The 13,393-nt window shown below is 43.9% G+C and overlaps 1 protein-coding gene across 1 annotated transcript in view; it reads left to right on the forward strand.

Moving 5' to 3' along the window:
- Nucleotides 1-13,393, forward strand: part of LOC127689836 (protocadherin Fat 3-like) — a 252,583-nt gene that overhangs the window by 148,446 nt on the left and 90,744 nt on the right. The window lies entirely within an intron of this gene.

The following is a 13,393-nucleotide window of genomic DNA, read 5'->3' on the forward strand; positions in this document are numbered from 1 at the left end:
TTCAAAGGCTTCAAAGGGGTCACGCCTCACTTTCTCATCCCACGGGCCACCCCGGGCCACCCCGCGGGTTCACTTTGCCTCCTCCATCATTGCTTATTGGTTCTGATGACTTTGTCTATTCTCTTTGTGCATCAAGTAGGAAACCAGGGTGAGTAGCTGCCCTGAGGAGAATGGGCGATTGGGAAGCACATTTGAATGACAAAACAGAACTTCTGGACAGGGTGTTGGGGGTGGGGAAAGTAGCAGCGGTGGGTGTGTCTTCCAAGTCTGACCAGGAAACTACAGAAAACAGTTCTCACTCTTACCTCATTTAAGCTAATTCCTCCAGAGTTCTATATCCCACGGCCTGGTGAACTCATTGTGAAAGTCTGAAAGAAACTGAGTCAGGAAAAATCACACACAGCTATCATCCTGCAATAGTTACTTCAAAGCTCTGCTGATATACAGATCGAAAGAGTGGGGAAAGCAAATTAATTATATTCAAAAGGAATGTAAAAGAGGCTAATCAGCATAGGAGAAGAGACAGAGATGGGGAGCTGTTTACAGATGTGCCTGGATGCAAGGAAATCAGTGTTGGCTTGATGTGGGAGAAGGAGTGGGGCTTCTCTCCTCCCCCCCCCCCCCAATTAAAACAGGCTTATCTCTACATTTACTTATTCATAAAGCTTGCAGCCGCATAGCTGATGTTTCTCTAATAGGACAGGAAGGCTGCTCATCTGTGGATGTGGGTCAAACCTGTGATGGAGTGACCCAGATTCCTGCAGACACACACACACACACACACACACAGAGAGAGAGAGAGAGAGAGAGAGAGAGCAGTTCCTGCTCCATTATGGGACAGCAGCTGCACATGAACCTGAGTGTCTCCACCTAGAAATCTTAAGATCCGTCCACCCTCTGAACCCGGAACCACCACCAGCTATTTCTGTTTATTTTCAATTACCTCCTAAAGTCAGATCTGTCTTACCTTTCAATTAAGTGAATGCTTATCATGTGAGTCTCTGCTTGTCATAGCCCTAGTAGACTAGGATGTGAGTGACCAGGAGTGCCCATAGGTAGTCACTTTGGAATTGAATTCTGACTGCCCTTTAGACAGCCATCTTAGCATTTTGTCATCTCTCAGCACATTAGCACATTTTCTCTATCATGTGACTGTTTTCATGTGGTAGTCAGCCAGTGTTTTCTCTATCACAACAATGTAACCAAGATTGCATATTCATTGCAGAAAAAAAACCCAGAGAGATAAATAAGCAAAATAGAATGAATAATAAAATTAACAGCTCAGAGAAGCAAAGGTTCGTCTTTGTTTCCGTCAGTCAGAAGAAACTATTCTTAGTGTTTGAGGCAGTAAACAGAGACAGGTTCTGCGTGATTTATTATACAGCTCTGCTGCTGCTCAGCTGCAACTTTTGGACAACTTACTGTGGCTGGTGTCTGTATCCTCCTTGGCAAAATGTAGATGTTCCCCTGAGGAAAATATCTTGGAACATATGAAAGACCTTTGGCATGATGAGTGTCCCACTGATTTTGTTGGAGAAGACATTAAGTGAGCTCTTGGATGGAATGTTTGCCATGTGGCATAACGCCATCGTGGGTCTGCCCCCAGTTCAGTGCTGAGAGCATCCCCCAGAACCTAATGGACCTGGCTTGGGCCAGAGCTTGTGCAGTGTGTTCTGGGTAAGCATTAGTTAACATGTTGCCTCTCTTCTTCTTAGTAGTCCATCTTTTTAGAGAAACTATCCAGCCAATAAAGAGTTATGGAGCTCTGTCCTTATTTTAAACAAGGTACAGGGACAGAGGTCTTCATCGGAACCTGCATTTTGAGATTTCACCAGCCCTTGTAAGGCAACACTTAAAAACAGAGAGAAGCACATTAGCATGGACTGTAGCTTTTGATCTTTTTGCTCCAAGCTGATAAACTTGTGAAATTTTAAACTTTTATTTCAGCATGGTTTAGGGAAAATACTACAATTATTTATCTGCTTTTCTTGAGTCTAGGAAATGAAATTGTTTCAGAAACTTGTCCTCATCTTGGGGCGGTCCACTCCTCCCCCACCCCCTTCTCCCATTGACTTGGTAGGAATCATTTTTTATCATATTCTCTATAGGAAATGCCTCTTAATAGTGCTCATTTGTTTTAGCATGCACAGTGCCTCAGGTAAAGTTATGTCTGGAGGAGAAATGACAGAAGAACAGTGCACAGGAGGATGAAAACACAGCTATAATTTATTTCTTAATTTTCCAGTCATATATTTCTATAAGATAAGGGATTCATTATATGTTTCCATGACATTTACTTATGACTCTTCGCTGTTTTGGCACATAGGAGGGAGTTTCCTGGCAGAAAAATAAGGGTTTGTTAGTCTACAGACCAACTGACAAACCTTGTACTTCCTGAGAAACACAGTCTTTCAAACTCAAAAAAAAAAAAAAACCTTTCAAACTCAAGGCAGTGGGGAAAATTGCATTAAGGAGGATGCAGGAATCAAAGCATGGCTGCCTGGTGACATTTGCACCTGCATAGTCTGGGCAGTCTTTGCACCTGCATAGTCTGGTAGTCTTTGCACCTGCATAGTCTGGTAGTCTTTGCACCTGCATAGTCTGGACAGTCTTTGCACCTCCATAATCTGGGTAGTCTTTGCACCTCCATAGTCTTGTAGTCTTTGCATCTCCATAGTCTGGGCAGTCTTTGCACCTCCATAGTCTGGGCAGTCTTTGCATCTCCATAGTCTGGGTAGTCTTTGTACCTCCATAGTCTGGGCAGTCTTTGCACCTCCATAGTCTGGACAGTCTTTGCACTTCCATAGTCTGGGCAGTCTTTATACCTCCATAGTCTGGGCAGTCTTCACACCTCCTTACCAGGTTTCCCCTTGTGAAGGTCATACTTTATTCCCTGGACTAGACCTTTTATTTACCTTCAGTGACTTCCCTGAGGTCTCTGCCTTGCTCTGTCACTTTCTTTGATGTGTCTCTCATGTATACTTTCTATCAGGACAGCTTCAAGAAAAGAACTGTCTGCCCAGCTCTCCCCATGCCTTGCACAGCAAGCACCATTGTGTGTGAGAACTGATAATATGACTCAACAGCATTATAACATTGCTGCTTTTGGAGCCTCTGAATTACAACTCAAGAAACTAAAACTAGGAGTTTCCATGTCACTAAAATATCTTCATGCATTTTAGGGATGCTTTAACAAATTATACTAGATTGCGGGCTTAGACATCTGAAATTCATTTCTCATAGGTACCTTGGAAAGTTGACCAGGATCCAACCCAGAAAAGTCCTGGTATAGGTGCATTTCCTGGCATGTGGACTTGTCTTCTCTCCATGTCTTTCTTCATGAGGGAAAATGAAGGCAGTATTCTTTTAGTCTGGTGGTAGGGATGGCATATGAGAAGATTTGTTCCTCATTGTGATGAAGTTGGGAGAATGGGCTAACCTGGGTCAGGAGGACAGAGTCTACAGGAATGGGCCTACAGCCTTCCTGAGGGCTCAATTTCACATCATTGGGTTAGTTGCTGCAGAGCTGGGCTCATGTTGTTTATGGTGCCTCATTCTCTTACCATGAATGTCTTACAAGACGTATGAGTCTGATAAATGCCTGTTCAGATCAGAAACTGAGTTCTTTTCCCTATAATTATGCACTATCAGACACTGTGTTGTAGCTAAAAGATCTGGACTAAGACAGGTCTCAATCTCATTCATGAGCGGCCCGTCTACGTTGTTTATTTACATACTAAACATCTCTCCCCTCACATGCTAGGAATGTGAGTATCTGTATATGAATTTTAGGCAGATACTCAATTCAGCACAGAAACTCAACAGTTAACAGATAGCAAAAGCCAACTCCATATTTTCTGACTTAAATGCCCATGTGATTTCACTGAGCCCCTTTCTTTATTAACTGTAACCCCCATATTGGGAGACAGGCATTGCATGATTGTGCTTTGTAAAATATGAACTCCTGCTCTGAACTTGGAATTTTTAATACTTGAATTTAGGGAGGGAAATTCTGGAGACTACTGAGCACTGCTGCAATTGTGAGGAAGAAATTTAAGGAAAATAGACACCTAAGAGAATTGTCTTATTGCCCATTTATGCTGTGAACACATGAGGGCTTATCACCGGAAGACATTTTGGAAGGTCAAGAGCAGTTTTGAGGTCTAATGGTCAAGATGAGAGGAAAATGGGGTTCTTGAGGACCATTTACAACAGACATCATTGTGGATCAATAGCATGGAAGATTAGACTCCTTAAACTACATGCCCTCCTATGAGTTGGCAAAGCGCCCTTGATTAGTCCCAGAAACAACAATAGAAATATAATATTAAAAAAACAAAAAGCAAACTCCTCAGATCTGGATTGCACAGAGAATGTTGTAGCGTGGCAGTAAGTCTCCAAAGATTTGGGTAAGCTCTGGAATCTCCTGTAACTACCATCACTTCCTTGACCCAATATAGGAATATTCTTGGTTACCTTGCTTTTTCTATAGATATGTAATATGATGACTTTTTTTGAGGGTTTTTTTTTATTTGATATATTCTTTATAATATCACATTTCAAGTGATTTTCCCTTTCCTGGATCCCCATTCCCCAAAAGTCCCATAAGCTCTCTTCCCTCCCCCTGTTCCCCAATCTACCCTTTCTCACTTCCCTGTCCTAGTATTCCCCTACCCTGAGCCTTCCCAGGACCAGGGGCCACTCCTACCTTCTTCTTGGGCATCATTTGGTATGTGAATTGTGTCTTGGGTATTCCAAGCTTTACCACTCTGGAAATCAATCTGCTGGTTCCTCAGAAAACTGGGAATGATACTTCCGGAGGACCCTGCTATGTCACTCCTAGGCATATACCCAGATGATTCCCCAACATGTAATAAGGATACATGCTCCACTATGTTCACAGCAGCCCTATTTATAATAGCCAGAAGCTGGAAAGGACCCAGATGTCCCTCAACTGATGAATGGATACAGAAAATGTGGTATATGTACACAATGGAGTACTATTCAGTCATTAGAAACAATGAATTCATGAAATTCTTAGACAAATGGATGGAACTGGAGAACATCATACAAAGTGAAGTAACCCAGACTCAAAAGATCAATCATGGTATGCACTCACTGATAAACAGATATGATGGCTTTTAATCTCTGCCTTAAATTGGGTTTAACACTCACAAACAGGTCTGTTTAATGTTTATTGCTTCACTGGGCAAATTATTCCTAGTGATGCTCTACAAATGAGAAAATACTGTAAAAACCAGAAGTCATATTGGAGAAAGAAGGTTTACATGCACAGAGAATTGAAGAAAAATAGATAGAAATAACAAGAGACTGTTTAGAAGGCATGAGCCCAAAAGCAAACTGTGTGGTGTCTTCCAGAAGCTATCACTTCCTGAGTACTCACTAAAGCACTTCAGAATCATTTGGCCCCCAGGTAGCAGTCAGAAATGAAGACAATTACTTCCTCCTTCTACTTAGGATGAGACAGCCCTGGTGAGCTACTTGCAGATGGGTACATGTCAGATGTGGAAGCTTGGCTTTTCCATTGTTTCTTTCATCTTAAGTAGTGTGAGAGTAGAGCGATCCATGGTTTAGGAGAGTGAGCTCTGAGCCTCCCTTTATGCGCTGTTATCTTTAGATAGTGATCTTCACAGGGCTTTCTGCCAGTCAGAGGAAGTCCAGGAAGAGAACAAAATAGGGGCCAGGGGGCAGGGGGCAGGGGGCAGGGGGCAGGAGGCAGGGGGCAGGAGGCAGGAGGCAGGAGGCAGGGGGCAGGAGGCAGGGGCAGGGGCAGGGGACAGGAGGCAGGAGGCAGGAGGCAGGAGGCAGGGGGCAGGAGGCAGGAGGCAGGGGCAGGGGGCAGGGGGCAGGAGGCAAGGGGCAGGGGGGCAGGAGGCAGGGGGCAGGGGGCAGGAGGCAGGGGCAGGGGGCAGGGCGCAGGAGGCAGGGGGCAGGGGCAGGAGGCAGGGGGCAGGAGGCAGGGGCAGGGGACAGGAGGCAGGAGGCAGGGGCAGGGGGCAGGAGGCAGGGGCAGGGGGCAGGAGGCAGGAGGCAGGAGGCAGGGGCAGGGCGCAGGAGGCAGGGGGCAGGGGCAGGAGGCAGTGGGCAGGAGGCAGGGGCAGGGGACAGGAGGCAGGAGGCAGGGGCAGGGGGCAGGGGGCAGGAGGCAGGGGCAGGGGGCAGGAGGCAGGCTGGAGCAAAGGGAAGAAAGCAAAGCAGGGGGAAGGAAGAAAACCTGTGTTTTAGGAAGAAAGAAAGAAAGAAAGAAAGAAAGAAAGAAAGAAAGAAAGAAAGAAAGAAAGAAAGAAAGAAAGAAAGAAAGAAAAGAAAGAAAGAAAGAAAGAAAGAAAGAAAGAAAGAAAGAAAGAAAGGAAGGAAGGAAGGAAGGAAGGAAGGAAGGAAGGAAGAAAGGAAGGAAGAAACAAAGAAACAAAGAAAGAAACAATGAAAGGAAACCTCCAAAATTCACGTTTGAAGCCCACATCACAATGACAGTTTTAAAAGTAAAGTTTTTGATCTTTAAGAGCTGCGTTTTGCTGGGCAAAGAAAAGACTCCTGAAAAAAAAAATACAAGAAAAAAGAAACCTGAAAGTTTCTAAAAGATCTAGGAATATAGCTTGTGCTGTGATGGATTAGAAAGACCCAGAAAAAATGGCTCAAAGCTTTCCTGTGTCTCTCAGGTCTCTCAAGGGAGTAGTGTAGGGCTGGAGAGAGCCAAGCAACGCCAGGTACCGAGCATGTGCCAGGCAATGCCCATGCACACCGCAGGGCCCAGCTCAGCACTGCCATTGCTGTCTGTCTGGTGAGCATTCCAAATTACTTACATCAAGGAGGTACTGTGGCACCTGTCATAGGTTACTGGGCCCTGAAGGTTGCCTGTGAATCACTTAACAGAATTCCACATATTTTCCCAGTGACTAATGTAAGACAAGCCTTGCTGGGAAATTCCCTTTCTTATGCCCACCCTAATCAGAACAGCACAAAGGAAACCAATTCTCAGGTGGATGCGATCTCTGTACATCGAGAGAAGTGAAGATTGTCTTAAGGTGGTTTCCTGACTGGTACAATGGATCATTGCATAATGATATCGGCCGTCTAAGCCTCTTGACATGAGTTCAGACCCCACAGCACATACAAAGGTGGAGGGAGAACATCAAATCTGCCAGAAACGTGTGCAGTGCATGACTGTGACACGTACTTCATGCATACACTAGTAAGAAACAAAACAAAATAAAATAGATGGCTTTTTGAAATTGGTGGGACCCAAATACGATGGAACCCTCCCTATAGAATGCGTAGGTGCTGGTAGGACAGTTAGTGTAGAAGACTTAGTGACATGGATCACTATGTGCAAGGACCTGGTTTTGGAAAGGCACCATGTGCTAAATGCACAAACCCTGCAGATACAGACTGAAACTCGTCTGGCATGTGGGTTTTAAAGCAGCATGTTAAACTTTATACTTCAGCTTCTTGACTCTAAGAAGCGACTGAAGCTATCTATTGCTTATTTATTGATATTCATACTCCCTCACCAAAACCCTTATTAATTAGTTCACACAGACCTAAAGAGCGAGTACTCAAACTCCACAAGAATTAACAAGTCCATGTAGTTCAAGCTATGTCACTTCCTATGGGAGGGAATGATTCGATTTCCATCTGCAAGACTCAGTTTCCATATTGCTCTAGTCTACCATCATGTCCTTCAGCCTTCTTTCCAACTTGGCTAATGCTTGAATCAGGACCCATGCTTCTTCTAGCATGTGGCCCACAGACAGTGGAACAGCCACAGGCATACCTATAACCCTGAAAATAAAAATAAACACCATAACATTCAACCAGCCTGCAAACTTTTCTTAGTCTGGTTATTCCTAGGTTGTGTGCTCCCTCCTTCTCCAAAGTTCTACCTAGTCTGAAAGAGAAACTTAGCAAGCTACTATGATGGCATTGTTGCTGGGGTTACAGGCAAAGGCAAAGGATTAGCAGCTCAGGTCCTGCATCCACATCTTGAAAACCCCAGTGTATAATCCTTCCTTCTCACTTCTTCAGAGTAGCTTAACCCTTCTGTGAAGGCAGACGGCACTGTGCTTTCTGTAGGCTATTATTCAAATGTGGGTTAGAACTCTACCCTGTCAGCTCATTAATTTGTCTACTTTTCATCCGGTTAATGACAAATGTGGGCTATGCAAATGTTTGACATTCAAAACAGACAGGTCGGCAGTTTTGTGCTATTAAATCATTTTCTCATTCCGACTTAGAAATTTATCTAAATTAGTGTGACGGTGGCAATGTTTCCTGGTATTTGTACCCGTCTTTTCGGGAGTCATATTTGGCACCTCAGCATCAGGATCCTGGTCTGTAAACACCAACATGCCTCTCAGATGGACAGGCAATATTACGTAGGAGGCAGCAGCAGGACATATGCCCTGGTGCTGCAGTGAGGGTCATGTTCAGTGCTTCACATGTTTGATGCTGCATGGTCGCTATCCAGCCCCACACTCAAGGTAGACATCGCTCTAGCTCAGACATCAACTCACAGAACACACGTACCACAAGGAGCCTGCTCTAGCCTTCTTGCCTCACGTCTGTGAATAATGATGGCTGCCAATTATTTGATGCTATACTTGTTAACCGCATCCTCTTATTTGTGTCATTTTGGCATTTGAAAGATTAACTGATTCCTGGAACATTTGGTGAATCGGTGTGTGAGCAATCTGCCCTCTGTGGTGGTGAACTGGTGGGTGAACATGTCTGCCTGCCCTGCCAGTGAACTGGTGAGTGTGCTTGCGTGTCTTTCCTAGATACTCTGATTATAGTGTGTTCTTGGTACTCTGAAAATCCACCTTTTGTCTCCAATGCCTCCCCAGCTCGCCATGTGCATGAAGTGCCATGCTTCCTAAAGGGCCCACACCATCCATTCCTTATTGGTATACTGTGAGTTGTCCTATTTTGGCCAGTTGAACTGCTTCATTCCTTTCCCTGAGACAAGATGTCTAAAACTGTTTTAAAAGTTTAAAACCGCTTAATATTGAATTCTTAGCCTGAGCACAGATATGTAATCTGAGTTGTTAATATGCCTTCCTCTCTTTGTTTTTTGTGAGTTCATTAAAAGGCTGATTTTAGTGTGTGTGTGTGTGTGTGTGTGTGTGTGTGTGCACATGAATGCTAAATAGTAGCTGGGCTGGCAGAAACAAAATCATTTCTGGTTGCTGCTTCCTTCCTGAACGGAAGCTGTGTAAGTAATGTGACCTCATCTAGTATTACATCCATGTGCACTTGCATGTTTGTGCCTATGTGTTTGTATGTGCCCATGTACATGAGTGAGTTTATAAGTGTGTGTGTGCTGTCTGTCTTGAAACTGGAGAGGGCTTCTGTTTTGCCACCAGCCTCCTTGGGAGAAACATTGCTGTCATCGCAGGAAACACGTGCCATCAAAGCGCAGTATCAATTAGGCCAACATTCAGATGTCTGAGCTGTGCAGCATCTGCTGATGTCTTCCAGACTCTTCTGCCAGGATTCTGCCTGCCAAGCCATCCAAACCATATGTTCTCATCAGCAGGAGCACCCTCATCCCAAGCCTTGTAGGAGCAAGGCATCATAGATCAATAGCCGACCCTGCGATCAGGAGACAGCGCAGCTCCTGTGTGACTTAGAGAATGGAGGGGAGGGGAAAGGGAGCTAGCAGTCTTGTTTTCAGACACAATAGGTATTAAAAAGATTGCAGAATTTACTTCTGACTTGCTATCACCGACAGTATAATTAATGGGTTAATTAAGTTCCACCAGAGCAGTGTTTCCCATAGTGTAATCAGCTGGCTGAGTATCGGTGAGCCGTCACTGAAGACGACTGTGCGGAGGGTTTTACTCACAAACTGTTTGCTGTTTAGCTAAATGGGAGAATCTTTTAACTTCTGGGTGGGGAGCCATCTACTTTCCAGGGGTGCTGACACAGGAATTTCACATACTTGCTGTCCTGCTGCATTTCAGGAATTGCTCTAGATTGTTCTATACTTTTTACAGTGTGTGGGCTTTGTTTCATACCATCCCCTAATCCTAAAGAATAAACATGGTGGCAAAAGGTGGGGAAGGCATCACAGAGCCCACAAAAACATTGAAGGTTTGAGTTCCTGCTGACAGTACCCATGACCCCATCTTTTCCAACCCTGTTATAGTGGCATATAGGACTGCATTCCTGCTTACTAACACTATTAAAACAGAGGCAGTAGTCATAAGGATTTCCCCCATAATTCATTCTCCTGTTATGTCCCTGTAAAACTAAAAGCCTTGGGTTTCAGTGGATTGGGGGATACATGTTATTTAGCGCCTGAAGTCTTTCCCATAATGTAGTAGATGTCACATAAGCTGCGGCATTGCAGCCTAGCAGTGCAGTTATTGATGTCCTTCTTTCTCTGTTCGACTCCTTTCCATTCATTATATTATGGAATGAGACTGTGCAGGAAGGACCAGGTCTTCCGTGAGAGCATCATCTGCCAAGACTCCCACTTTCCTTGGAGCTGCTTTCCTCTATTTTCTACAAAGATACTCAGTGTTTTTGCTGAGGAGCAGGCCAAAGCTTCTTCATCCAAACCAGTTCCACATGGCTTGGTCCGCCCCCTCACTACCTTCCTGAAGGGGTTTTATGTACCAAGACTTGTATACTGTAAAGGTCTCACCACTCGCTCCTTCTTGGGCATCGGTGTCATCATGGAGGTCCTTGTTGACCTCTGATGGGGGTGAAGCAGAAATCAGACTCGAGAGAAGAGACAGCCAAATTCCCAGGGAGAGCTGTGATGTCATGAAAACCTGCTGTTCTGGGGGAGGGGTGGGGGAGTCAGTTGCATGTGACCTCCTGAGATCATCGTCCTGTGACAGAATGAGCCTCAGCCTTTGTTTTGTGACCCTTCAGTAGGTTTATTGGGCAAGCCTTTATAAATAAGTAAGAATTATGATAATGCTGTTTTCTCAGGAAAAGGAAGTCATACCCTATCCTGCAGGAATTCAGTGGTGCTTCATTGTATCACCAACATGTGCCACACAAATCTGCAGCGAGGCAAAATAAAACTGTTTGCGAAGCGCTTTTTGGTTTGGCCTTTGTAAAAATAAAATTTAACCAGGATTTTTTTTTTTTTTTTTTTTTGAGGATTTGGGCATTAAGAAGTACACTTTCCCAGATGCAAAAGGCTAATTTCTGAGGGGTCTGGGTGTCTTGTTCATGGTATACAGAGGAAGCTTAGAGGGAATTAGTTTAATTGTGTAAGAATATTAAGCAATCTCCCACCGTCTGCTGTCAACAGCACGTGGGTCCCTGAAGGTCTGCCTTTCCGTTCCTCTGATTTTTTTCTCCCTGTCTGGATGGAGATCCCAATATCATTAGCACGCCTCAGATAGTTTCCTTTGAAGCTCTGGCTGGGTTAAATCATTTTTACTTATGCAAAGAGGATGGCTAAAACCTTTTCCCCAAATACCTGCCAAAACTAGCTCATTTTTTTTTTGCTATCTTGCAAGTGCCACATGGCCAGTCTCACACAGTGTGTCACCAGCTCACTGGCATCTATATAATGATGCTGTTCCTCCTATCTGACTTCCCTTTCTTAAGTTGTTGCTCTACACACACAACACACACACACACACACTCACACACACATTACATCTTCTTTCCCATACTATTTACATTTTTACTTATGTCTGGTTCCAGTTTTGAAAGGGTTAGAGATAATCTACTTGCCTGTTTTATTGGGCTGTTTTTGAAATCTTCCTTTGACTGAAATCCACAGTAGGAATTGCATTTTACACTGTAACCCAGAATATACACACTGGCACATATCCATACACACTACTACACACACATGAAATAGTGTTCACAAAACAATCCAATATTCATGTCTAATTACAGGGTGGGTAAGTAATAGAAATCTACTGTCTCACAGTTCCATGTAGCTGTTTGAAGTCTTCTCGCTCTTGGCAGGGTCATGGTTCCAGGAAAGGGCTCTGGGCATCCTGGCTTCTCTCTTCCAACTTCCAGTCGTCCTCAGCATCACTCGCCAACCATTGTGCAAATAGGGTTAGTCCAGCCCCATGCTGTCTTCTCTCATGCAATCTTCCTGCTGCATTTGTGTCTGTGCTCAAATGTATCTGGAGATAAGAATGCCAGACACATCACAAGACTACCTATGCCGTTGACTTGTAATTTGATAATCTCGTCACAGATACCAATGACACAGAAAGCCTGAGGTGTTGCAGGCAGAGGATATGAACCCAGTAATACTTTTCAGGAGACAGAACTCAACTCATAACAAAAGAACATAAGGCATAAAGAATGTCTTCATGGCTATTCCATATTGTTCTTTCATTTAGAATATGATGGTTGCTTTTCACCATACCAGTTTGAAAATCTTATGTCAAGCCAGTAGTCTGAGTTTCAGTGTGGGCATCTCTGATTGTCTTTTCTCTTCATAGATGGCCCAGTCCTTGCTTTACAGGACTGCATCAAGAATTATAAATAAATGCGAGAATGACCATGGTAAGTTAAATGTAATAAAGGTAAAGCAAATGATTGAGGATCCATAAGTATTAATCAGCTCCAAGAATCCACACAGAATCACTGGTAAATCTGATGCAACAATGGCCCCCAGTTTCTTGCTAATTAAGATGGTCATCAGCTATCTGATTCGTCACGGTTTACAAATACAGGGAAGATATCAGTGCTTACTCTTCAGGCTTTTAATGTTGTGCCAAGAGCTTCACTTTAGTTTTATCACTATTGTTCTGTAAACACTCCTGTGACTTATATAATTGTTCTTTAGTGAAGTACAATTCCTCTGGACTTTCCTCTTGCAGACTCTACAAGATGTTTTGGAAATGAGAAATACCTAATAGCTCGAGTGTTGGTGTCTATATCCATACAGGGCATGCTCTTTCCCTGTTAAGCCCAAACTCGAATTTAATGACTGATTTTGTAAACCTATTGTCATTCAATTTTTCTTTCTGTTTAGAATGATACTCTTTGGCTTGTGAAATATTTAACTCATTTACAACATATTGTTATCAAGTCGTACTAGCTTGTGTAAATGTAGTTTGCTTGTAGCACAAATCCAGCTTCAGTCACAGAGAGCAGATGCCATGGGGGATGGACTGATGCAACCTAGCCAAGGGCACAGCATTATTTTACAGACAGAAAGGAGAACAATGGCTGAGCTGGATATATAGCAGTAGATTAAAGACAGTTTTATGTTTTAACGGCCACTTACATGCGTCCATTCTCAACCATAGAAGACAGCACAGGTTGCTGGGGGGTGGTTTTTCCATATCTTTACATCTCCTGCTTGGGAGGCTTTCAATCAAGAGGCCAGACCGGAGGTACATCAATGGTAGGGCTATAGAGAGGAAGAAGTGGGTTT

This window comes from Apodemus sylvaticus, chromosome 7 (genome assembly GCF_947179515.1).
Source record: "Apodemus sylvaticus chromosome 7, mApoSyl1.1, whole genome shotgun sequence".
Taxonomy (NCBI): Eukaryota; Metazoa; Chordata; class Mammalia; order Rodentia; family Muridae; genus Apodemus; species Apodemus sylvaticus.